The sequence below is a fragment of the Littorina saxatilis genome, linkage group LG2 (genome assembly GCF_037325665.1).
Source record: "Littorina saxatilis isolate snail1 linkage group LG2, US_GU_Lsax_2.0, whole genome shotgun sequence".
Taxonomy (NCBI): domain Eukaryota; kingdom Metazoa; phylum Mollusca; class Gastropoda; order Littorinimorpha; family Littorinidae; genus Littorina; species Littorina saxatilis.
In genome coordinates this window covers 98,498,815-98,525,746 of record NC_090246.1, presented here as the reverse complement: position 1 = coordinate 98,525,746, position 26,932 = coordinate 98,498,815, and the positions used below count along the sequence as shown (strand labels likewise).

The 26,932-nt window shown below is 42.4% G+C and overlaps 1 protein-coding gene across 1 annotated transcript in view; it reads right to left on the bottom strand.

Moving 5' to 3' along the window:
• Nucleotides 1–15,879, bottom strand: part of LOC138960283 (hornerin-like) — an 82,776-nt gene extending 66,897 nt beyond the window's left edge. Inside the window, exon 1 of the mRNA XM_070332111.1 lies at nucleotides 14,717–15,879. The gene's annotated coding sequence lies outside the window, so the exon portion shown is untranslated. The remainder of the gene's footprint in view (nucleotides 1–14,716) is intronic.
• Between the last annotated feature and the right edge of the window lie 11,053 nt (nucleotides 15,880–26,932).

Sequence of the window (26,932 nt, the reverse complement as noted above, 5' to 3'; positions counted from 1 at the left end):
AGTGATTCCGGCCTCCATTTTGTTTTACACAAACTCATGATGATGTCTGACATAGTTTGCTAGTGACTGTCTTTTTGTGCATGATGTGGTGATCTACCTGATCTAAATTTAGATCCAAAAATAGGTCAAGACCAGCCGGGTTCGAGTACGAAATTAAATCGTAAAAAAATTGCAGTTCTTGACTCTTTGGGTGCAAGTCAATGAAACTTGGTAGTTCTTCTAACGGATAGCTGCCTGAGGTATGACTAAAAGCCCCAGGGGCTCCGTGCACCTGGATTTGACAAGTTCAGTACCTTTAAACCCACTGACACAATATCAATCACAAAGAAAGAAACCTCCTATTTGCACAAGGTGAAACAAATGCCACACGCACATTTTTCCTGCAAAGTCATGCACTGAAATCACAAAACAAACACTCTCCACGCACAAGAAAAACTAAGCAGCCCCTTTCTGCCGTATAAACTTACAAGTGCAACACCTGCACATTTCCTGCGGCTCTAGTAAAGTACACTTTATGAGCTAGAACGGGTAAATCCCTTATTGCGGGCCAGTTAATCCCAAATCCAATCATAATCTCCGGCATAGGGATTAACCGGGCAGAACATATGCAGCCAGCTATTAAGTCAAGCCTGGGAAAGCTAAAAGCTGTAAGTTGTTTTAGAATGTGGTAATCTTTGTTCAGTGTATGTGTGGATAGAGGGGAGAGAGAGGGATCAAATCAAATCAAATCAAATCAAATTTTATTTTACGAGGGTTGTGGCATAAGCAATATAAACGAGCTTCTTTTCAACCAGCCCTCGCCCAGAGAGGGACTACTCTAATCTTATATACATATATATATATATATACAAACGTAAAACAATTACAAAAGATAAACATCTTTGAGAGAGAGAAAGAGAGAGAGAGAGAGAGAGAGAGAGAGAGAGAGAGAGAGAGAAGACAAGACGAGACAAATTGTTTATTAACGAGTCTATCTCTCTAGCTCTTCAAACATTACAAATTTTACAATTTTATACCACAGCTAAGGGTCTGGTTACAAGTCCCAGTGTTATGAAGATGCAAAAGGTTTGTTTTTTCACATTCGGTTTTAATCAACCTTTATAATTATATGGAACGACTTATAGTAACGAGCCTCTTGCAAGAGTAGTCCTTTTTAAGTTTCATCAAGTTTTATCTCGATTTTTCTTTGCAAGGGAGAGAACCCCGAAATCGGAACGCTTAATATCTCCTGAAGAGCAGAGTTTAGTCCCTTGAGTAATGTTCGCAGCGACAGAGGCACCACAGTCTTACTACTTTCTATGTTTTTATTCACATACAGCCACTTTTCACAAGAATCCACACATGTAATTATTCATGTACGCAACTACTGTATAATGTGTCAGTCACATTAATGCTTGTGATTATATTTATGTAGTTACAACTCAACTGTGACCGGCAAAACACACGACTGACAACTACATGCATGTACAACACTCGGAAGCACCGTTGACCACTCACGTGCACGCGCGCGCGAACACACACACACACACACAGACACACACACACTCTCTCTCACACACACACACACACTCTCACACACACTCACACCACACACACACACACTCACACACATAAACACATAAACACACACATATGAAAATAACCGCAGACTGGCCTTATGCCCACTACCATTTCCGCAAGTCACACTGTAAACAGAACTCAAAGCACTTAAAACACAAAAAGGCTGCTCCAAACAAAATGATAAATAACACATCTCATTCCCTTTAGTAGCTTTACCCGAAACAGAGAAAGGAGCTATTTACGTAACAAACAATAGAATCATAGTTGACATAGCAGTTACCCCGAGTCTACGCCACATAGCTTCAGGCGGCTAAAGATGTTTATCAGAAGACTACAACACCCACTCAATCAGGTAGGCAAACATATCAGGCCCCCGCCCTTCGAAAATAATCTAGAGTACAGGCGCAAAACAGAGCATGAATTCTCTAGATTAATTTCCATGGAGTTTCACAATGAACAATTCTATATAAGCTTACTGTTTGTTTACACCCACTACGTATGATGCTCACATCGAACCTGTCTTTGGAAAATATTGTTCTACTGTCAGCCTGCTTTATAAAATATTGTTCTACTGTCAGCCTGCTTTATAAAATATTGTTCTACTGTCAGCCTGCTTTATAAAATATTGTTCTACTGTCAGCCTGCTTTATAAAATATTGTTCTACTGTCAGCCTGCTTTATAAAATATTGTTCTACTGTCAGCCTGCTTTATAAAATATTGTTCTACTGTCAGCTTTCTACTGTCAGCCTGCTTCATAAAATATTGTTCTACTGTCAGCCTGCTTTATAAAATATTGTTCTACTGTCAGCCTGCTTTATAAAATATTGTTCTACTGTCAGCCTGCTTTATCAAAACGAAATTACAGGAGCACGAAATTAATGGTTCTTTTGAAATTGCTAGAAAGAGCTAGAGACGTTTTCTCTTGAATTTTATTTTCAGACAAAAAACAAATAACACAGACACAAAGACACAGACAGACAGACAGACAGACAGACAGACAGACAGACAGACAGACAGACAGACACACACACACACACACACACACACACACACACACACACACACACACACACACACACACACACACACACGAAATGAAAGGCACAGAAAGTGAGACAAACAGGCCGGCGAGCATACGAGCACACACGCAGACAGAAATCAGACATGAAGACTCAACAGACGAGCGGGAAAAAAACTTATTCTTTTCCTTTAACCAAACCCACCCCCACACCTCAGCCTCAGCACACACAATACACCGTAAGGGGACAGAAAACGAACAATGTGCAATCCTTGCGCCTTCACTGAGCCATCACAAAGTTCCCTTTACAGCTGCCTGTAACTCACACTTTGACATTTTGATTTAACCGTCAAACAGATTCCTTAGCAAAACAAAGCCTGAACCTGAGCGGAACTGAAAGAAGAGAGGTTTGTTGTTCAAAGGGGAGCTACGGTGGGTTCTAATCAAGTAATCCTGCCAGTTTCGCATTGTTATACCGAACCAACCCCGCTTTTTTTTTCCCCCTCCTGTGGCTTCTTGCTGGGAGAAAACAAAATGATGGCCGGTTAGGAGGGATTTGAGTAACGGGTAGTTTGTAAATGAGTGCAGGTGAATGTTACGTATGCATGTGTGTGTTTGTATGTTTGTGTGTGTGTGTGTGTGTGTTCACGCGTGCGTGTGTGCGTGCGTGTGTGTCTGGCTCACCAGGGCCTCTCACTTCACGGAGATGATGGCTCGGGCTCATTCTAACCCCCCTTTCTCTCTTTATCCGCTTGACCTCCCCGTCCCCCCCCCCCCCCACTTGCCCCCATCTCCCCACGCTTTCCAGCGTACACACAGCTTCAAGATCACCAATCAATAACCACGACCTTCAAACAGTTGATCAGTCACAGACGAAATGTGACCCTCCACCACGGAATGAGTCACATGTCACCTTTGCATGATTTTCATATTTGTACATTTTCCAAAAGAGTTTTTTATGCTCTATCCAGTGGTGAAAACCATTTCAAAAAAGAGCAAAAACTGTTTGAGTTATAAGCCTGTGACTAAGGTGACCCTCTGCTCACACTGTTACCAGACACTCCCCGGACTAATATTAATCCTAGCGCAGAACCGCGCGAGGTGACATGCGACTCATTTCGTGGTGGTGGGTCACAAATTTTCTCTGACACTGGCAATTCGAGTCAGTCACGCCACAGCACCAATTCCCCAGCTGTTAAAGTGGATACTCGGACAATGTCCAATCTATACCCCCAGAGCTGGTCATTAGCACATGTACGTTGGCCGCTGGCCGGCACGAGAGTGCTAATAAGGGTCCGGTACTCATCCAGACAAGCCCTGTTGTCGTGTTTGACATGTTCTAATTAGTGTCGGCCCTAACCTAATTAGATGGAGTATGTGTGTGAGTGTGTGTTCGGTCTGGTGGGTGTTTACTGACTTGCACGGCGTGTTACCCGTGTCTGAGGGAACAAGAATTCGATCATTTTGAGTTGTGAAACTGATGTCTGTGCACCTATATACACACAGTGTTTTAAGGATCAGACACGATAGGATTTCTCGATTGAATGGGTGGTATAATTATATCAAGCAATTTAAAAACAAACACACAAGAAAGGTTACTGTATGAATTCAGACGACATATTTTGCACGCCCCATGATTTTAGCAAAGACGGACAGATAGTAGTCCATCAGTCTCAGTAATCCCGGATTTTTTTCTGACAGTCTGTAAAAAATCTCGCCAATCGCAGGGCATGAACCCGTTTTATTTGCTGGCCTTTGAGCTGTTGGGGTCAAGGGAGCAGTCGGGGAGAGAGAATGGAAAGTGTGGACTTGAGAGGTGAGAGGTCGACCAAAGGTTATATGAGTGGACACACGGAACTGCCCGGTACAGGGAAACAGCTGACCACTTGAAGATACTGTATGTGTACGGGGGAAAGAAGAGACAATTCCGTATTGATCAAACAAAAATGTAAACTGATTTGTAAAGTATCTCTCTCTCTCTCTCTCTCTCTCTCTCTCTCTCTCTCTCTCTCTCTCTCTCTCTGTCTCTCTCTCTCTCTCTCTCTCTCTCTCTCTCTCTCTCTCTCTCTCTCTCTCTCTCTCTCTCTCTCTCTCTCTCTCTCTCTCTCTCTCTCTCTCTCAATGTTCACGGTTCGATGAATTAATAGCAAATGACTCTTCGAAATTGCAAGTCAGCTCACAATGCGTGCTGCGTTGTAAGTGGAAGATCAAAGTGAATTATCTTGTATATATAGGCCTATATATATTACACAGAGTGGTCGTTTTTTTCGGGTACCTGATTTGATCACAGCAAAAACCGCGTACTAATAACTGTATGATTGATCAAACGAGCGATATGATCATATGTATTATTCCCAGACCCAGAGGTCTGGGTTATGCGGAGGCATTTGCCTGTGTGAACGGTGACATTCCGGAACTAATTTTCGGCAAACTTAGTTGTTTGCAGCAATGTGTTTCAATTTGTTTTTCATTATTTCTTGAAACTGTTAGTGCATGATGCAAAATTACACTATAATAGGTTATATAATACCAAAAAAAACTATCTCAGATCTCACACGCTAAAAATATGACAAAAAACACGGTAGAGCGACATCCGCAAACCATCTAGCTTCCGGTGTTGTTAGGCCGCTACGGTAAGCGCTTAGTGTGCAGACTGGAGCAGACGATACAACAAACACAGAGTAAAGCAGACGACACAGTGTTACAGCATGATCAAGGCAGCTACGATTTTATTCCCATACCACTCAGTGATCGCCCACTGAATGACACATGTATTTACTTTTGCTTGAATAGTAATTTCGTAAATCATTCGTTTATGTTATTAGCAACAATCAGTATTTACATTTATTGCAATAATAATTAGCCAGGGGCTACACACGTCTGAAGTCAAAAATCGTGTTGTGTGTTCAATTGGTCAGTTTTGAGATTTTGACATATTTATACCAAATAATCCTTTCTCATTCAGGTTCAACCGATGTTTTTCACATAAAACACTTATTTTATGCAAAATAAAGGTGTTTCAAAACCAACTGTGTCAAGAATTTATTTTCATTGTGTGTTGAAATGCCAAAAATGCATTTGTTTGACTGTTAGTTACGCCAAATTCTCCCAACCCCGTTCCGACATGACACATACCGTTGGATTCAGCATTCTCTCCCCTTTCCCGCTGTCATTCTCTCTGTGAATGAGCTGGCCAGTTTTGATTCGGAACCTGGCACTGACAAGCGAGGTTTTACCTCAAACTATGGGGTTGGCATCGTCATTGATGTGGGGACTGGACTTGTGCTTGATTTTGAAGTGCTGTCAAAATTCTGCCAGGCATGTGCACTGAACAACAAAAGGAGGATGACAGAAGTGGAGAGAGCTGAATGGAGGAGAGACCACAAGCCTAGTTGTGAAACCAACTATGAAGGCTCCTCGAAAGGAATGGAGAAGGAAGCCGCCCTTCGTTTGTGGGGAAGGTCAGTGCGCAGAAACAACATGCGTTATACCAGAATGCTTTCAGATGGTGACTCTGTGGCCTTCAAGGCAGTGGTTGATGCCAACCTCTATCCGGTTGAAAAGCTGGAGTGTGTCAACCACTGCGACAAAAGAATGGCGACGGCGCTGAGAAAGAAGGCAAAGGAGGAGAAGCTTGGTGGAAGTCATCGTGGCGCCCTGACTCAGGCATGAAAACTGAAGAAAAAAAAAATACTGAAAACAAAATTCGAAGGCGCGTAGCGCCAAGTTTCGCAGGCGCGTAGCGCCAAGTTTCGCAGGCGCGAAGCGCCAAGACTTCTAGGGAGGTCCGGGGGCATGCCCCCCCGGAAATTTTTTTTTCAAGGGTGCAATTTGGTGCAATCTGGGGCTATCTGAGCCTTAAAATTGGATTCAAACATGGCCCCAAAACTATTTTACTATAACTATGACTAGGGGGAAAAAAAATAAAAAAAAAAAAAAAAAAAAAAAAAAAAAAAGGAAAAATACGGAAAAGAAAAAAAAATACGGTTTATTTTTTTCAAAAATACGGAAAATACGGAGAATTTTCATGCCTGCTGACTGCAAACGCTTGCACCATTCTGCAGTCATACTACAGGAATACCATCATGAAGAACTTGGGCAAACCTGACAAGATGAAGGAGGCCATCTGGGCATCTTTTTTGCACTGCTCATCCACAGACAACCCTCAGCACCAGCAATGTCCAGTAGGCGCCGAATCCTCGTGCTTCTTTCAGAAGGCCGTGGCAACTGGACAAGAGCCGCCACCACACAAGGACAATGTGGGGACTCCACTGTCAGCTGATGTGGCCAGAGCAGTCAAACCCATCTATGACAGGATGTCAGACGTTGGTCTCATGGCCAGAATCAAGCATGGCAGAACGCAGAATGCCAACGAATGCGTCAACGGACAGATCTGGGCGCGCTGCCCCAAAACTGTGCATGTGGGCGACAGTCGGGTGAATGCAGCTGTTGCCTCAGCTGTGTCCCATTTCAATCAGGGATGTTCCCACCTCTCCCATGTGATGAAGCAGTTGGGTGTTACACCAGCTGAGGGCCTGAAGGACTACCAGGTGAGGCAGGACCGAAGGCGGTGTGACCAAGCTGAACTGGCGGCCCAGCCGGAGAGGAAGCGGTCCCGAAAAGACAAGAAGAGGGCCAGCAAATCCAGGACAGTGCAACAGGAGAGAGAAGGACAGACCTATGGCCCTGGGATGAACTGAGCAGCTTATAGTATTGTAAAGTGTGCACATTTTGGCCATAAAGGAAGGTACTGTGAAGCTTGAATTATTTTTCGTGTTTGTCTTGGTTTTTCTCGAAAGTAAAAATTCCGCTAGAATGGTACTCTTTGAAGGCAAATATTTCAGGAATGGTGCATAGTACAGTGCTGAAATTTGGCACACACTTGCAGGAGATCATGTTGATAATGATGACGCATTGGCTTTAGGTTACCTTTATTCATATTTTTATTTTGGGATTTTTCGTTTGGTATTTCTGAGTTTTCGTTCATAACGTATTTTGTCATGTATATAAATATTATGTGATGCGGGAAAAAAAATTCTACAGGAAATTCACAATGACAATGCGTCATCATATTCACCAAGCATTCTAGAAAGCAGGAAAACAAACAGAAATAGTTGAAAGAGTCTGGTATGGCTTGGATTTATTTTTAAAATTTGTGTACGTTTTTGTCAAAATATGGCCGTCAAAGTCAACATTTGCATGCAAAACACTTGTTGTCTGTTTGTCTGTTATTTTGAACCCCTTTTTATACTGTTGTGCTATTTGTAACATTATATACCCCCTAAACAATTTTCCACTATTGTGTGTAGCCTTGTCACCATGTACTTTCTTTCACATTTTGTAGTTTTCTATCCCATGATTCGTTGTTGACAAATACATGTCATTCCATTAATCCTATCCATGTGTTGCATTGTTGTGTAAGATGACTGAGTGTGTGCAAGAAACCACTTTGACCATTCACCTAAAAATTACATGAAGGAACGTCTGGGAACCTGCTGATTTGAATCAGCAAATTTTCTTGTATAATATTATGCGGGTTGTAAAAATGTTGTGGTCATTCTTGTTTGAGTTGTATGTGTCGAGTCACTGCTTTGCGAGTATGAATAAAGAGGAACCACTCTTTGTTCACAGAGGAGGAGGGTGGGGTGCGGTGCGGGGGGGGAGGGGGGCGATAAAAAATCCGGGAGAATCCGGGAGGAACAGTGATGACATTGAGATTTCATGTATATATCCTCAGAGATAGCAGTGGCCAGTTTAGATCTTGTATTTATTGATCATAAGTATGGTTCAAACTCAAAGTTATAATAAGTGTTAAAACTGTTTTGTTGTTGAACCAAACAAAAGTCTAACTGTAATGATATAAGATTTTTCTCCACAAAATATCGAGATACTGAAAACGAGGGAGTGACGAGGACGAGGCAGTAGTAGTAATAGATAGACATACTATGTAAAAGTTACAAAATACAAGATCAGGCCACAGGCGGAAGGTATCGTCCAGTGGACTACTACTATCACAGAAAGACTACAATTAAGGTACGTCACTCACCTTCGAGTCTTTTGGGTGCTTGGAGTCGCTTCCTGGGGAAAAATATTGTTCAAGACGGTTTGCCTCTTCCTGCAGTCTGTGTAAGGTCAAATAAATACAGTTGAATGATTGTTTGAACTGTATGTACCTTTAATTTTCAGCTTCCGTCCCTTGCAGGTTGTTTTTAACCATCATTTGGACGAATCTTCGTTTGCGAGCCGCTAACTTCCACTTGGCGTCAAACTCATGCATCCGCACCGAATATGCATACCAGCGCTCATTGGTTAATAACAGGATATTCGATGATTATTTTCCCGTGGGTAGCTTCCCTTTGCTGCACAATATTTACATATGTTTTAGACCAATGAGCGCTGGTATGCAAACTCGGTGCGGATGCATGAGTTTGACGCCAAGTGGAAGTTAGCGGCTCGCAAACGAAGATTCGTCCAAATGATGGTTAATAACAACCTGCAGCGGACGGAAGCTGAAAATTAAAGGTACATACAGTTCAAACAATCATTCAACTGTATTTATTTGACCTTACACAGACTGTAGGAAGAGGCAAACCGTCTTGAACAATATTTTTCCCCAGGAAGCGACTCCAAGAACACAGAAGACTCGAAGGTGAGTGACGCACCTTGTAGTCTTTCTGTGATAGTAGTAGTCCAGTGGACGATACCTTCCGCCTGTGGTCAGGCATCACAAAAACGTGTACATGTTGAATGTTTGCAGACATACAGATCTATGTATGTTAATGCACTGTCACAAGAAATACGACAGTCTGCACAACTGGCGAGAAACATGATTGAAACAAAATCTACCCCCTCCCCCCCCCCCCCCCTCCTCACCTTCAGGTTATAACACCTTTTCTCCTGCTTACCTAGGCTCAGTTTTAATTACACCAGAAGCCCTATACATACACACGCGGTTTGTGCAAAACACCGGGCGCGTTTGCTCGACAACCTCCAGGATTTGCTTTACATCAACCTACCAGTTTTAACGGTTTACAAAGATCGAGGAACAAGCACTTGTTAGAAAAGAAAAGAAAGAAAGACAAAAAGAAAGAGAGACAGACAGACAGAAAGTCAGACAGACAGATAGACAGAAAGTCAGACAGACAGACAGACAGACAGACAGAAAGAAAGAAAGAAAGAAAAGAAAAAACAATAACACTACTTTATTGCTTGCTTAGTGGATGCAAACAGAAATGTCTCTTCATGTTTGTCATGGACAATAAGTAGTACTGTTATTAGACAGTACCTTGCAGTACGTACATCATTCTGATAAGCATCGCTCCACGGCTATTGCCAGTTGTCTCTCTGACCGGACGCTACAGTCCTACGCGAATCTATCAAAACAAAAAAACAGAGTTATCTCCCATATGTTTTTCGCGAGCACTGATCTAAATTTGAGATCAGTGTTCGCGAGACGAAAATGCTTGCAGATTGGCCGACTTCGACAGCCATCTCCGTTCTGTTCTTCACAGTTAGGATAAAGACATCGTTCTAAGGTCAAAACAAGTCGAAATTTTGGGACTGCTGCCGGAAGGAGACCGATATATATGGTTTCATCACTGTCAACTGGTTACAGAAAAAATCGTCCGCTCTAGTGAGCGCCGAAACCAAACGGTTGATTATCACGTGACACTCTTGCCATATTTAGAGTTGTTTGCACAGTAAATACAGCCGCGAAAAATAGCTCGCTTGAAACTGTCTTACATACATATCAATTCCTTTGTAATTTAAAAATTACAAAACACTATGAAAAATCATTATCGACGATCGCGAATCTCCTTATATCAATAATACATTACAAAAAGCTCTAAATATGTGAAAAACAAAATCGGTTTCCTTGCCAGACAAGGAAACTCAAGGCATCCTGTCAGGGAGAGAATGAGCCGAACTCATTTTGACCTGAGGTCAGGATGTACGTACATATATATATATATATATATATATTACGACCATAGCAATCTACACAGGAAAAACAATTAATCCACCAGCGCAAATAACGAGAATAATTATATTGCAACAGTACAACAAACGGGTATTATCTCATCTGTTACCCCACATAGTCTGAACTGTCCACGACCTTCGGTATTGGCCACAAGGCACTCAATCTCAGACCACAGGCAACCGAATCAACCGAGAAGCTTTATGTAATGCATGTGCAGGCCGTGGTGTTTGTAGCAGGGACCTATGGGTCTATGTTTGTAGCCATTATGCGCCGAAATGGCTGCAATCTACTGGCCGTATAAAATTTCATCTCACACGGCATCACTGCAGAGCGCCTAGAACTGTACCCACGGAATATGCGCGATATAAGACTCATTGATTGATTGATAGTGACACAAATCACATCTATAGCCTAAATCATGTATAGTTTTGTAGCATGCTCTTTATTTTCACTATGTAAATAATGATAGAGTTATTTCACTTATACCATTTCTACCCACGGATTTCTGACACTAAATGCACAGAAGAGACTATTCAAAGCGCCATCAATGCGTTTAAGTTAAGAAGGAAGCAACTACATGCATATCAAACCTAAAATTACGACGATGGAGGACGAAGACGGAGACAATGTTTCGTGGAAGGGGAAAGGGAGGAGGGAGCTATTTCGAATGGAAGTGGAAACAGAGTGCAATTATTCGACCTCAATCTGTGTCATTATCAAAAATCTCAAGAAAACAGTAAGCCAGGTAACAATGTTGATTATTGATTGATTGATTGACTGATCGATTGACTGGCTATAATTTGGTTGGCTGATGCATCGATTGATTGATTCATTCATTCATTCATTCAGTCAGTCATTCAGTCATTTGTTCCTTCACTGGCTACTTTGTATAAAAAAAAACCCGCAAATCGTTGATTTTCATTCTCATTGGTTTTAGTTGCCTGTGTAGGGGAGGGCTTGCGAACGAAAAAGGCAGATTGCTTGCGGCATTAATATTATAGCACCAACCCAAACTGGAATCGATATCCCCGGCTTTGCTTCAGTCAAGGGCACTGAAAGTGACAAATGTACAGAGCGGGACGAAGTTGGGCGTTATCGCTGGCAGCTAAATGGCTAAAATGGGGACATGGGGTGAGAGGGAAAGACTAGTTATGACTTAGGACTGAAACCAAAGATGTGGGTTTTTTAAACACCAAAATGAAGTGCCACACTTTTGCAACTGCTCTCATAAAAATTTAAAAATGCATTTTCTGCTTTGCCTTAGATACGGTTTAGTGTCGTTAGTTTTAAGTGCAATCCTTAATTCTTAGTAAATGTGATGTATTTTATGTCTGTGATCGCCTGACACTGCATGGCAATTTTCCTTGTTTTGTTTATAAGGACAGTCAAAACTTTGAGTCTTGAGTATTGAAAAATGAGCAACATAATCAGATGAGTAAGATAATGTGTTGTATGCACAGTGCGTCAAAAGAGAACAAGGGGAAAGTGTTATGTAAATAAAATAAAAACATAATTTGTATACACATCAATGAGAAATACGGACTTAAAATAATCAGTGCATTTCGAGCCAAATTTCAAATAAATATATGAAACGTAGGTCAGACAGATATAACGAAGGGTATAATGGGTTGGTGGGGCCGGCAGGTATAATGGGTTGGTGGGGCTGGCAGGTATAATGGGTTGGTGGGGCTGGCAGGTGTGTGTGTGTGTGTGTGTGTGTGTGTGTCTGTCTGTCTGTGTGTGTGTGTGTGTGTGTGTGTGTGTGTCTGTGTGTCTGTGTGTCTGTGTTTGTTTTGTTGTGTTTGTTCGTTCGTTTGTCACAACCACAACCAAACCATGATGATTTAACCTCTACATCTAATGCAAACACCTTACATAAACACAACTACTCTTGTTCACCGATGTGAATCAGATGCTTCATAAAAACTGTCTGATGTTTTTTAACACTTTACACACAGTTGTGCAAAGCATTAACCTCCATTACAATGGAAAAAACATATCATAGTCAATACTTCTGTCCGCATTGACCTCTCTAACATAAATGAACCAACAACCTTGAACTTCTAGCCCTTGTTGTCTCTGTCAGCTGGGGAAAACACTGGTTGATGTGCTTCACTGTGCAACAGCCCATCACAATAAATATTCCTCTACACATTGTTAGCGCACGGTCTGTGATCACAAAAACACAGTTTCATTATTCGCATACCACGCTGTGTCAAGTGCTGGGGTCAAAAAGGTTGTCCTGTTTGACGTCTGTGTTTTTCCATCTTCTCCTTCTTGCATGTAATGTGTAACGGTATTGTGTTACGTGGCAGAAGAAAAATGCCACCAATATATTAATCTCTCTTTATAATTGTCTTGGTCTCCTCGTCCTATTCCATCTTCTTTTTTTCCCCGTTTGCATTACACAATTTGATATCCTGTCATGACGTTTGTCTCGTCTCTAAAGAAATATATGAGCTCCTTCCCTTACAGTCTCTGCTTATATTTCGTTGATAATGTGTCTGTCTGTCTGTCTGTCGACTCTGCATCTCTTTCTCTGTCTCTGTCTCTGTCTCTCTCTCTCTCTCCCTCTCTCTCCCTCTCTCTCTCTCTGTCTCTCTCTTTCTCTCTCTCTCTCTCTCTCTCTCTCTCTCTCTCTCTCTCTCTCTCTCTCTCTCTCTCATTTTTAGAATGCAGTGAACGTTTCGACATTTATAATTGTTACAAAACATGCTTGGAAAAAGAGAAATACATTGAATTAATCGAAGATATTAAGTACAGAGTTGCTCTTACTCGTTTCCGCGCATGAGTATCCGAAATCAACGCTCACAAGTTTCGGTACGCACCAAACCAAACGACAAGAAATTACTGTCCTCTCTGTACAGCTGATAAAGAAGATGAACACCATGTTGTATTTTTATGTCCTTTTTATCAAGACCTTCGAGCAAAGTATTTGAAAATCTCGAACTCTAAGACGCTGCAACAACAACTTGTGTATTTTTGTGTCAGTAATGAGGACAATGTGATGAACAGCTTCAGCAGATTTGTGTTCTTCGTGTTACAGAAGAGACGGACCCTTATAAATCAGGTTCAGTGACATGTCATCAGGGTCTTAATGTATTTGTTGAATTTCATGCGTGACTATAATTTATAACTGTGCAGATACTATTGTTGTTATTTTAACCACTATTGTAAGGGGCTGTGGCCTTAGACAATTAAAGATTTGTTCTTGTTCTTGCTCTTGCTCTTGTTCTCTCTCTCTCTCTCTCTCTCTCTCTCTCTCTCTCTCTCTCTCTCTCTCTCTCTCTCTTCACACACACACACACACACACACACACACACACACACACACACACACACACACACACACAGACAGACACACACACACAGACAGACACACACAGACAGACAGACACAGACAGTCACACAAACACACACACACACACACACACACACGCGCGCAGATATTTCGACACAAAACGTTTTCAAAACATCAGTTTCGACTAATTAACGGCGTACCGGCCTTCAGCACGTACATCCAGCAGCAAAAAGTGTCATACAGCAGTAACCTTATACCATTACAGCCATCTTACGCTGGTCGGCTTCATAGCATCGCGTGGCTATCACTCTCTATAAGGAAACACGTACACTGACAGGCATAAAAAGTCACCTGTATGCTAATGGATTGGATGAAATGCGAGTATCTCCTTCAGGCTATGACATAGAGACTGACAGAATGAACCGGGGTAGGAACCAGGAGGAGTGTGAAAGAGAGAGAGAGAGAGAGAGAGAGAGAGAGAGAGAGAGAGACAGACAGACAGACAGACAGACAGACAGAGACAGAGACAATGATCATAGCCCGGAGACAATGACAGAGACAGAGACAGAGAGGCAGGCAGTCAAAGTGAGAGACGGGCAGACAAAAAAGAGACACTGGGCGAGCAGAAGAGAGAGAGTGTGTCAGTGTGTGTGCCGTGTGTGTGTGTGATGTATATGTTTGTGCGTGTGTATGCGCGCTTAATTGACACCAATATTGACGCGACATGTATGTTGAGTGTGTCTTTTAGCCTGCCTGTCTCAGGCTCACTTTCTGTCGGTTTGTTAGTCTGTCTGTCTGCTTATCTGCGGTTTTTGCTCAGGCGACCACGTGCGTGGCTGCATTTCATAGGCATACCTGGTTTTCCTCAGCCTCTTCCACCACAGCCAGTCAATGAATGATATCACTCACAAAATGTCCACAAATCACACTGAAGCCTTCATGCAAGTCTTTCCCGAGACGTCACGACACAAGACTGATTTCTCCTTCAAGCACAAATAGGTGCACACACAAAAACACAAAAACAAAACACACCGTCGTCAGTGCCGCCTTGAAGCGACGTATTAGTCCACCCTTTCACAGCCCTGACTGTTTTCACTCCCGAACATTATTATTATCTCAGTGTGTAGGAAACACCGGCGTCTCACTAAGACTTTCGACCTTTCAGGAACAGGAAACAAGAACACATGCAGTACAGGAAACGTGACAGCCGCGGGGTTCTAAACGACTCCACTTTCACCCGGGCAGGTAGTCACACGAAAACACCATCTGCGGCTCGATCCCGCGAGTGAAAGACTGCACACGACTTGAGTGACTTTGGATGCAGGTGAAAAGTCTAGTCTTGGTATGGGGGAAACCCCCGACTGATTTGAGGCGAAAGTCAGGTTGGTTTTCTCGCCGCACGCACTCTGCAGTCCGGAATTACTGCCACACTGTCAAATCGTCAACACACTGTTGAGTAAAGCTTGTACTTGTAGAACTCCGACTCTCTTTCTCTCTCCTTCTTACTCTTTCTTGCTCTCTCTCTCTCTCTCTCTCTCTGAGTCCCATTCTCCCTTCTCCCTCTCCCTCTCTCTCGCTCTCTCCCTCGCTTTCGTCTGCCTCCGTCCGGAAATGCAACCAGACTGTCAAATCGTCAACAGAGTGTCGAGTGAAACTTGTCCTTTCTCCTGTTACTGTGACCCCAGTCCCCTTTCTCTCAAACCTTCGCAGCCCGTTTGTTCAGTGTTCGTTTCTCTCGCTCTCTGCAGCCCCTCCAAAAAGACATGGTCCGTACACACACAAGGTTACACACACGCGTCCGAACTAAAACCTCTGCGCTCTCATTTCATTTCACCGTATTATGTTGCTGCACACCTTCTCACTTCACTTCACTCAGTCGAACTCTCACACTGGTGGTTTCACTCAATCAAAATACCTCCGATAAATGAGCCTCTATATTATTTGACACGGCTCTCAAGTTCGCAAATAAAAAGAGCGCACGAGGGTTTGTGCCCCTGCAGCTTATTATTATCGCGGGCTCAATGCATGCGCTGCAAACATGTGCCATTGTGCCCACACCAACTTCTGACAGGCTATGGGGTTTTAGCAAGTGGCAGCGAATGCAAAAGAGAGGGCGGTGGCGTGTGGTAAACATGTGGCAGTCTTAAAAGAAAGAGAAACGCTGGGAGTGAAGGGGGTACGTGAGGTGTGTGTGTGTGGGGGGAGTTACAGACATAGAATAAGTGTGGGTGGGGGATAGGAGGAGGAGGAAGTATTTGAAATATGACATGTATCGAAGTCTTGCATTATTGTTAACCGCAGAGTGGTGTTGTGACAAAGACAGTGGTCCTCCGGGGTTCCTTCTTCTCCAGTGTAGAGAGAGAGAGAGAGAGAGAGAGAGAGAGAGAGAGAGAGAGAGAGAGAGAGAGAGAGAGAGAGAGAGAGAGAGAGAGAGAGAGAGAGAGAGACTGAGACTGAGACTGAGAGAGGACACGCCGGAAAAGCATTCGTCACTGTCACCATTGCACATGACACACGACAAGATATGTATTAAGGAGATTTCTATAGCGCATAACTAAAAGCACTATTATTATTAAGATATGATGCAAGAGCAGAGGTCCAGACAAGGACGCGTCACTGCAGTCAGTAATGCAGAACCTTCACGTAACTGCGGACGTGACACTGAATAACTTAAAATCGCTCCAGTAATAAGACGCATCGACAAAGACAAACACTGGTTAAATTGTTAGACCTATTTTAAAAGTAAACGGGCCAATGAGACATTTAAGTTGTCAATGTTGCAAAAAAACTAACCCTGAATTGACACAGTAGCACATTACTTTCTTACACGGCGCATTCACGCATGCATCCATCTGCAACACTTATTTATAAACACGCGCATACAGACACACACAGACACACAGACACACACACACCGGCACACACACACACTACACACACAAACACACACACACACATTCATATGATGCACGCATGCACGCACGCACGCACGCACGAACACACACACACACACATACACCCGTCCACACACACACACACACAGACACACACACACGCACACACTCACACACACACACAGACACACTGTAAAGTATCAACACATTTTAACAACCAAGCGATGGTAGAGACGAAAAGAGAGACAAATAATGATTGCACTAACCAAAGCTTCGTGTCGTCCAAAATGCTGATAAGCCTACACACAGAGGCACCTTTTACACTAAACCTGACATGTTATACTAAAAGAAAAGGCTCTCACACGAAGTGCGCTCACAAACAAGTATGACGCTAAACATCCCACGTGTTAAATTAGTTCTGAAATCACAATTTGATTTTGTCACGGATAAGTCACAAACAGTGTATTCACATTGGCTTCAGCAGCACCGAGGTTACTGAAGGATAGAATACAATAGCACTGAAGGTATTGGTGTGTGTGATTTTGAACAAATAGGCCTAGAGGCGGTGATCAGGATCATAACAGAAAGTCAATAAATGACCAAGCATGCGAACAGTTCTACTGTCGCTGAGAGAGAAAGAGAGAGAGAGAGAGAGTATGTGTGTGTGTGCACATGTGTGTGTGTGTGTGTGTGTGTGTGTTAGTGTGAGTGTGTGAGTGTGTGGGAGTGTGTGTGTGTGTGGGTATGTGCGTGCGTGTGGGTGTTTAGTTGTATGTGTGTTTGTCTGTCTGTCTGATTGTATGTCCATCTGTCCGTCCATTTCTTGTTGCTTGCATGTCTGTAGTTTGTGTCTATCACTGTTCAAGTAATATAAGTTAATAGACCAACAAAACTGAAAGAAAATCTCATTACTGTATTAATTCACGCGCCTATGTTTACACGGGGGGTGTGGACTGCAATTCACAATCAGTAATAACATCAATGCCAATAATTAGGGGGAGCGTATAATCTGTCGATCAAAGGCGTAAAAGGCTTTCATGGTCTGCAAACAATAACACAGTGTTTGATATATCGCCGATAGATAGGCTATTTCTATAGACATATTGCTCGAATAATTGCACCTGTGTGTATTTTAAAGGGATACTATTCGCCTGTACATGCGGTTTTTTTGGCCCAAACACTGGCCCAGCAATACGTACACAATACGCCACTTGGTAGCATGTTTGAAATCTGTCGGTTGTAATGGTTGAATAATGAATATATATTATATATGTTTTTCATTCATGGGTGAGAGATTGTATGTGTGTTTGTGTGTGTGTTTGTGTGTGTGTGTGTGTGTGTGTGTGTGTGTGTGTCTGTTCGTGCGTCAAAATGTATGCGTGTGTGTGTGTGTGTGTTCGTGCGTGTGTGTGCGTGTTCGTGCGTGTAAATGTATGCGTGTTTATGTGCGTGTTCGTGCGCGCGCGCGCGCGTGTGTGTGTGTGTGTGTGTGTGTGTGTGTGTGTGTGTTTGTTAGTTTATGTATTCGAGTATGTGTGTGGGTGTGTGTGTGTGTGTGTGTGTGTGTGTGTGCGTGGGTGTACATGTATGCGTGTTTGTGTATGTGTGTTCGTGCGTGTGTGTGTGTGTGTGTGTGTGTGTGTGTGTGTGTGTGTGTGAAAAAAATATCGCAACACTTCCAATCATCAAAGTATATAATTATCTAGATGTTCACACACTGCTTGCAATAAACACTTCGAAGGCAATACCTCTTTAAACTGGGTATAATGTGCACTGTGTGACACGTACAGCTAGGCAATTCTGCTGATCACCGATTAATTGCTGATCAAACGCGTGTGCTATGCTTTTTGGCTAAGTGCGCATTTACGTTCTGTTGTCGTTTACAAGACACGTATTGGCGCAACTCTCTTGTCGAAAACAGCTGAATGCAAATTGTGCCAATCAAAACACCAAAACGTTTTGACTGAGCGAGTGTGATTGCACGAATAAATAGCAACAAATGAAAACAAGATTTAGAAGGTTTCATAATTGGATGCGTTGTGTGGATGATGTAAGACACAGATTTAGGTGTTATTATCGTATATATATGCGTCTTGTGAATGCTATAAAATAAAGATTGAGAAGGTTTTATTATCGTGTACGTTTTGTGAATGATGTAAGACATGCAATGATTTAGAAGGTTTTATTATCGTAAGCGTTTTGTGAATAATGTAAGACAAAGATTTAGACGGTTTCGTTGTCGTATGCGTCTTGTGAATGCTACATGACAATGATTTAGAAGGTGTTATTATCGTATATTCGTCTTGTGAATGCTGTAAGATAAAGATTGAGAAGGTTTTATTATCGTATACGTTTTGTGAATGATGTAAGACATGCAATGATTTAGAAGGTTTTATTATTTGTAAGCGTTTTGTGAATAATGTAAGACAATGATTGAGAAATTTTCATTATTGTATGCGTTTTGTAAATGCTGCAAGGCCTTCGGTAACGGTGGAGATCAATAAATATCTGTCTTGGCCTCAAGATGACCCCATGACTCAAACCCCAAGCGCATCTCCAGCAGCCATATATCATATTCGTAGTCGTCGTTATCGTCATCATCATGATCATGATCATCATAATCATCATCATCACAATCATCATCATCACAATCATCATCATCATCATGAAAAGAAACAGAAAAGAAAGAACGAGAGAAAACGAAAATTAATAATGCACGTGCAATAACAAATGAACACCTCCCACCCACCAAGCACCCACTCCACCACCAACACCAAAAACAACAACAAAAAAAGACATCAAAGTGCAAAGACTTGCGATTTTGTATCTGCGAAAACTGATGCAATGTCGCCAAGCAATCTCAGACAGCTGGAAAACCCAGGGCATGCCGATGTCCTTCAGTCTGCCGAAATGACTCAGGCCAAGGCCACAGGCACAGACTGAGACAGTGGTTTGCTGGCCTTGAAGTCACATTTAGTACTTCGGTTAGTCACGACGGCGATCGTTTTCTCTGTCGGTTTTAGTCTGGTGACGAATTGCATGGCGAGTTCACTCTCAATACATTAACTTCCCATCCAATAACTCTGGGTAACTTAAATTGTCAAAGAGCCGCTGATTTAGGTCTTCGGTTGCCTGAGGACGAATAATGGTCTGGTTCGTAACTTACTCAAAGTGCTTGGTGTTTTCTCTCTCCCTTTTCTGTCGTTGTTTTGTGTGGAATCAAAACAAATATTTTGCAGTCTTTGAAATTCAGAGTTGTTTTCAGCTATTGAAATTTAGATATTTAGCAGCATGCAGCTGTAAAAGTATCATGCAACTCTACCAGCAAAGACACATTATATCTCTAAAGTATTTAAGATAAAAGGGTAACTTGACATTACACAGGATTTAAATACTAAAATCATCAAACAAACACTTACCGATGTATCCACCAACTGACGATACCGGATGAACCACGAGTTATAATCCAAGCCCCCTGACAAACGATACCCTGAACCACTGGCGTTCAACATTGTAAGTTACGGCTTCCTGTATGTCCACCAGAAAGTCGATCATTCCGCATTCACGGTGAACAAAAGGATGATTGAAAAAGTCTGTGAACGTGATACCAAAATAATGTACAAATGCTTAGCCGGGTATGCGTCACACTAAAACTCGCTGTGAAACGATGCCTTTGGAGCTCAAAAGTCAATATCTGCAGATTTTTAGTTTAATGATTCACAAGTCTGTGCGCAAGCTTCCTATTGATTCACACAAACATCTTGATCTTCTTCTTGTCAAATCAACAATCTTCTTCTTTTACTTCCGCAGTAGAGCTAGCACCCCATACTTCCTCCTCCTGTCACAACAGTCTGAACTATACTAGGGTATCTCTTGGAGAGATGGTGTACCCCCCTTGCAGCCCGGAAGGATATTCTTTGTTCCTCTTCCAAGCCCGTGGGTCCAACAGCTTCACTGACCGGTCAGGCAGGCATTGTCCTCACAAACTGGCCATCGGGGGCCAACGGTTCCCCCCCCCCCCCAAGTTTTGGACATCTGAGTACTCTCAAAACTTGCCAAGACCTTGGGAGTTTATTGTTCGCAGACACTAGTTATTGAAACCGCAGTCCCCAGCCTCGCCGCTTTGAACAGCTGCGCTTGTTCAGTATCCCAAGCTGAGTGGGGTGATTGAAATCAAAGACGCGAAGCTGAACCTCGATTTTCTTTCGTCAGAACCAAACGGTCAAAACTCACGCTTAGACATAGGTTAATAAATGAAGCACAGACGCCAGGGCAAACAGAGCTGTCTAAGACAGCCTCGAACCCACTGATTCAAAGATGCCGAGACTTGCCAAGATTAGTCTTCTTTAGCACTGGCGGCCAAAGGCCAGTAAGAGAAAGGCTTAAAACTCTGTTTGCCTCGAACCAAATAAGTAAGGGGCACTACTTTGTAACGCTCAGAAGACCTGAATCTGACTTGCGTTTGACCAAGATCGTGTTCCTTTTTAAACAAAAATGTTATTTGTTTTATTTTGGCTGTTTTTATTTATGAACCTGCCTTGTTCTCTCTACTCTAATGCAAACGGTACGGGTTCAGATTTACGTCTCCATTTAAAACCCGACAAGAGGCGGGTCAGCTGAACTGCTCCTCAGTGTTGCTGTCCTTCGAGGCAAGAGTTTTGGCAGCGGCTTGAACCGTTATTATTGTCGTCTGCTACTGGCCATGGAAATAACGGATCGTCCCACGTTGGCCTCGTGAGAGTTCAGCCTCTGCCGCTGGACACACATCTGTCACTCTTCAGAGGAACTGAATGAGATATCTCGCTGCATGCGTTCAAGGCTCAGTATTATCTTCGCAGGGTTATTTTTGTGTGTGTGTATAAATCAAAAATAAAACATAATTATTTGAAGAGATCGATTTTTTCTTCTTCATTTTCTTACCAATACAAACGCAGCGTACAACTTCTTTGCCTGAATATAAATTATATATATATATATATATATATAACACTTTTTCGACTAAAAGCAGAACAAAACAAAGGTCAGTATCAGTGTCAGACTGATACAAGTACAATGTACTTTCTCAGAAACCCTCAAGTTTGCTCCCATACACACACAAACACATGGGCACTCCGAGCACTCCTTCCAACCATTACCAACCCCAACCTCCACCACCACCCCAACCAGCTCCCACGTACCACCACCACCCCACACACTTTATAATTATTCATACGCAACTTGTCCACATCGTTTCAGTCACACATACTGTACTCATTGCACTAAAACAAAAATCAATACAGTTATCAGTACGGAAAACACATATTTCAAATCACCACTGTTTTCAATCAACATCAGTGGGACAGCCGACCCTCAGAAGAAAAATATAAACATAAAAGGGACTAACGATTCAGCAAACACAGCCAGAACTGGTCTCGTCAGACCTGAATGAAGATCTCCCGAGGACATAAAAAAAGGATTTGTGGACACACACTATAGAACGCTTCCTTTACTTTAAGGCTTTCCCTTTCTGAACTAATGACCGTTTTGTCCTTACTTTTTTTTTTAGAGAACTTTGACCGCAGTGGTGTTCCTTAATGTGTTAAGACTATAGGCTTCAAAAACTGTGTCTAGTTCCTACTTTAATGCTTCAGTTAAGAACAATGATAGTTGTGGCCTTTGTCTAGGAGAAAACTTTGACCAAAGAAATGTCCCGGTAATTATTTAAAGGCTTTAGACTCCGAATGTCGGTGGTAAAAACTTGTGACACACATGTGACAGGGTAAACTATCACCAGTGCAAATTAAGATTCCAAGCTTTGTTCTTGAAGGGAAGTAGAACAGAGCTTGGAATCTTAATTTGCATTTCGTTTTGGTAAATAATAATAATAATAATAACAATAATAATAATAATAATAATAATAATTGTCAGTAAGTACTGGTGTCACATGACTGATGTGAACCAGTTGATTGGCTAATGGCGATGTGCTTAAATCTGTTAGCGCACTCCTGGAGTGCGCTAACTTTTCCACAGAGCGTATTCTTACACCCTTTGCCAAAGCGAGACTGTACTCTCATCCTCAGAATTAATTAATGACATGTAGCTTATATTCTCCACAATACCAATGATTATGACCATAAATGTCCTGCTTTTCAATTAAAGCAGAAGTGGTTTTTTCTGACAGATTGCATGCGCCTGTGCCGCCCACAGTTGCACTGATCTAAAAATAGAACCCGCTGTGTCTAATTTTTCAGTTTCGACTTGCGAAGATTCCTCTCATAATTATGCCATGTTGGTGGCATGTACCTTATTATCCACATTACCAAATGATGAGTTAGTATACCCAGCAGCTAACAGAAAACACAAGTGTTATTCCGATAACGTAGCAGCTAGATCAGCACGTAGCAGACTACACTGAAATACGACTGCATCTGTTCAGTAAATGAATGTTTTCCGTTTATTTTAAGGCAAGAACAATCGGAATCGAAAACGTGTAGGGTTTAGAACGTTCTTACCACATATAAGACTTATTACCAGCCTGCTTTATGTGTGCAGACTCAGTGCAACGGGACGAGCAATTTTTGTTTTTGAAATGAGACTCAGTGCAATAGCCTAGCAGACGACATAAATCCCGCTCAGCAAATTAACATGTTAGGCAAATGTGAACGATAAAACGATGGGGATATAATACGTGTAGGGTTCAGAGCATTCTTACCGTTCATATTTAGTACCAGACTCCCCGATGAGGGAAGATACCACACGAAAAACATGCCACGTTTATTTTGAAAATGGGCTTTCCGTCGACCTTGGCAAGGGGCACAACTCTGCACAGTCAATCTGTCGAAGCTCGATGAAGGTTTCGAACCGCAAATAACTGAAAGCACAGTCCTTTCTCCGAGTTCAAATGAGAGAAAGATCATCACTGTTTAGCTTAACGCTACACTGGAATTTACCAACAGAAATTAAAACAAGAGTTTGCGTGTGATGAAAGCACGACACACGAGACAGCCCACACAAAAGTAGATCTTCTATACGACCTGACCACACAGTTATGCCTAGATTCAAATGCGCGTAGCAAAATGTGCGTGTTGTATCTTCTTTTTTCTCTGGCGGTACCGACAATATCGTTATTGAAACAATCCCAGTGCACTAAGGGATTTATAGAGCAAATCTCGAAAATAATTATTGAACTCAGCGCTATGCGCTTCGTTCAATAATGAATTTTCTCGATTTGCTCTATAAATCCCTTAGTGCACTGGGATGTCTCAATAACTTAAATAATAAATGAGCATTTATATAGCGCAACATCATAACTTTACAATTATGCTCTTTGCGCTTGACACATTTAAAATTAAAACACATGACAAGCATTTACATCTACATTCATAGTCAGCAACGCTTAATTAAAAGCATACACCATCAAACATACATACAAAAGATTCTTCCACTAACTAAGTAATAAAAACATGAATAAAATAGGTAGTGAAAACAAGGAAATACCAGCTGAATACCCTTAATCAAACAGAACATGTTATCAACAATACTGAAAACAGCCCTAGATGTTTATATACATTATCACATTATCACTAAAACAACAAATACACTACATGTATCCTACTGAGTTAAGCTAACTCGGTTGTTATTGTCCAGTCTAGTGTGTGTAGTTCATCGTGCCGATCGATTTGTGATTTGTGTCCATTCATTGTTGTGTAAACTGTAAGTGCCGGGATGCACGTGTCCAACTTACAACAGCTGCAAGCGATTATCGGTCTTTTCAGTTAAAAGCAAGCCCCTTTATCTCTTTGAACTAAGCCGACACCTTGGGTTGGGGGGGGGACAGGTTCCGGCAGCCTGCATGTGTTGTTATGTAATATGGCGGCCTGTCTGCCTCCGTATTCCTCGGCTAGCGGCATGTAGTAGGGGGTTTCAAGTAGGTGTCATATCTTTTGATGCGGGTAGATGATAGACGCTGCCAGCTGGGCTCGAATGTTTTAGTCCCCCCTCCCCCCCCCCCCCCCTTCCTCTTGTCTTTAGTGTAACCAATGAAACACGGAACCTGCTTAGAGTGTCGTGGTTACAAAGATGTTCTTTGGTTGTTTGAAAGGATTTCTGATGCCCTAGCTAAAGTTTGATTATGTATGTACATGCTAGGGTGTGGAGGAGAACTTTGAGAACTTCGGAAGAGTGTGGACGTATGGTGTAGTGGGCTCCACTAACTCAGGAGATGTAGTCAACTTTGTATGTTGTGGCTTGTGGCCACCCGGCTTCGGCTGGCTCGGCGGAGAGGAGGAGGGAAGATCGACACAGGAATAAAGAATACCATGCCAGTTATATCTTCTGCTGTTTTTACTTTGTTGTTGACGAATTGGAGAGAGAAAGACGTGTCTGTCTTTATGTCCGTGAGTGATAGTCCAGCGAGTCCGGCCTAACACATTCCCATCATAACATCAAATTCTCATCGATTAAAGTTTCCATCTTTTTGGAACCTGGTCACAAATGGCTGATCATGATCAGTAATCGATGTTGTTTCCAAATCGTTCCTCGACTGAACCTGGTTACACACACACAGTGGGAAATTCTTACTATCCGAAGTCCTTCCTGTCCCCCTTGTAAGTAAGGACCGTATTAGTCCTTGAATGCTATTGGAAGGGACCCTTAACCGCAGTGATGTTTTTAAATCGTGTAAGACCATTGACTGCAAAACCCATGGGAAGAACTACTGGGATGCATAATATATATATACTTGCAAGCTAAATCCCTGCATACCATTTTCCCTATTGAATAATCTTGCACCATTCCCACCCCCATCCTCGCCACCCTCCTCCCCCTCCTCAAAATGGATCTTTGAGGGAGAGAATACTGTGCTCGTATTAATGATCCATATTTCGTAAGACCTTTGACGCCTGTGCTGGAAGCTTAGCCTCCTGAGACCCGTCAAAAGATGGACACACACACGCATTAGCCGAACAGTTGACCTGGGCCAAACACTCTTTGTAAAAATCCATCAGCTCATTGGGCGTGGTCAAACTAGATGGCATAGGAGAGAAATCGCCGTGCAAACTTCTGGGCATTGATACGACCCAAGTCACATACTCTTTTCTGTTTTGATTGTACACTGACGTGAGTGATGGAAGGGTGTACAACTTCAGCAGCAGTGGGAAAATGGGTAAGCTGCTATTCGCTTGTCCAGAAAGTGAGTGGGAGGAGCAAATACTGATATCAATAATCGCGAAAAGATAAAGAGAGAGTTAAAGAAAACGTGCCAGCCAAAGGAAAGCGAGCGTGATTGTTCGCGCGCACACACACACACACACACACACACTACCTTTATGAGCAAGTGACATATAGACATACAGACATGGGCAAGCGAGACAGCATCACCATTTATGGTACCACAAATGTTAAAAACAAAGCTAAACTCCACCGCATTGTTGCGACGGCTAGCAAGCTTGTTGGGCAACCCCAACGACAGCTGACCAGTCTCTACGAAGCTGCCCTTCAGGTAAACGTTATAAGGTCCCTTTGGCACGCAAAAACCAGTTTAAAAAGTCATTCCTGCCTTCTGCAGTCACCATTTTAAATTCTTCTCGCATCACGTAGAGGCTGGTCGGCCGGGAAAAAACAAACAATGTGTACATGTGAAGGTGTGTGGGAAATATTTGTAATGTGATTACTCGGCTGTGAAACCCAACTCCTGTGATATGAGAGGGTAAATTTACATAGTGCAATATCATATTTGATTGTATCCCTTTTATGTTTTATGTGTGCCGTCCTATACAATTGTTGTTATAATCGTTTACAGGCAGACAGGGTGTGCCGAAGAAAAATTTCCATTTTTATGTAATATTTTAATGGACAATAAAGTGCTGTTATTGTTATTGTTATTGTTATTGTTGTCAAATAACACACACGACAACACAAAATGACGACTAGTTAGGATTATGACCTCTTGCTCTCTCTTCGAACATCAGGTCAATAAAAGACCCCGACGCGTGACCTATCCGTATCATGACTAATCGAAGCACACCTGCTGCCTTTATCTTAAACAATCCGACTATCTGATTATCTTAATGGAACCCCCTGTGGAGTTTCGGCCAAAACCCTAAGGTGTGTACGAACATACCACTCTCAAAGGTCAAGGGCCTCAGTGACGTTGAAATTAAACAGCGAAAGTGAGAGAAAAAAAGCCTTGCAAGAACAA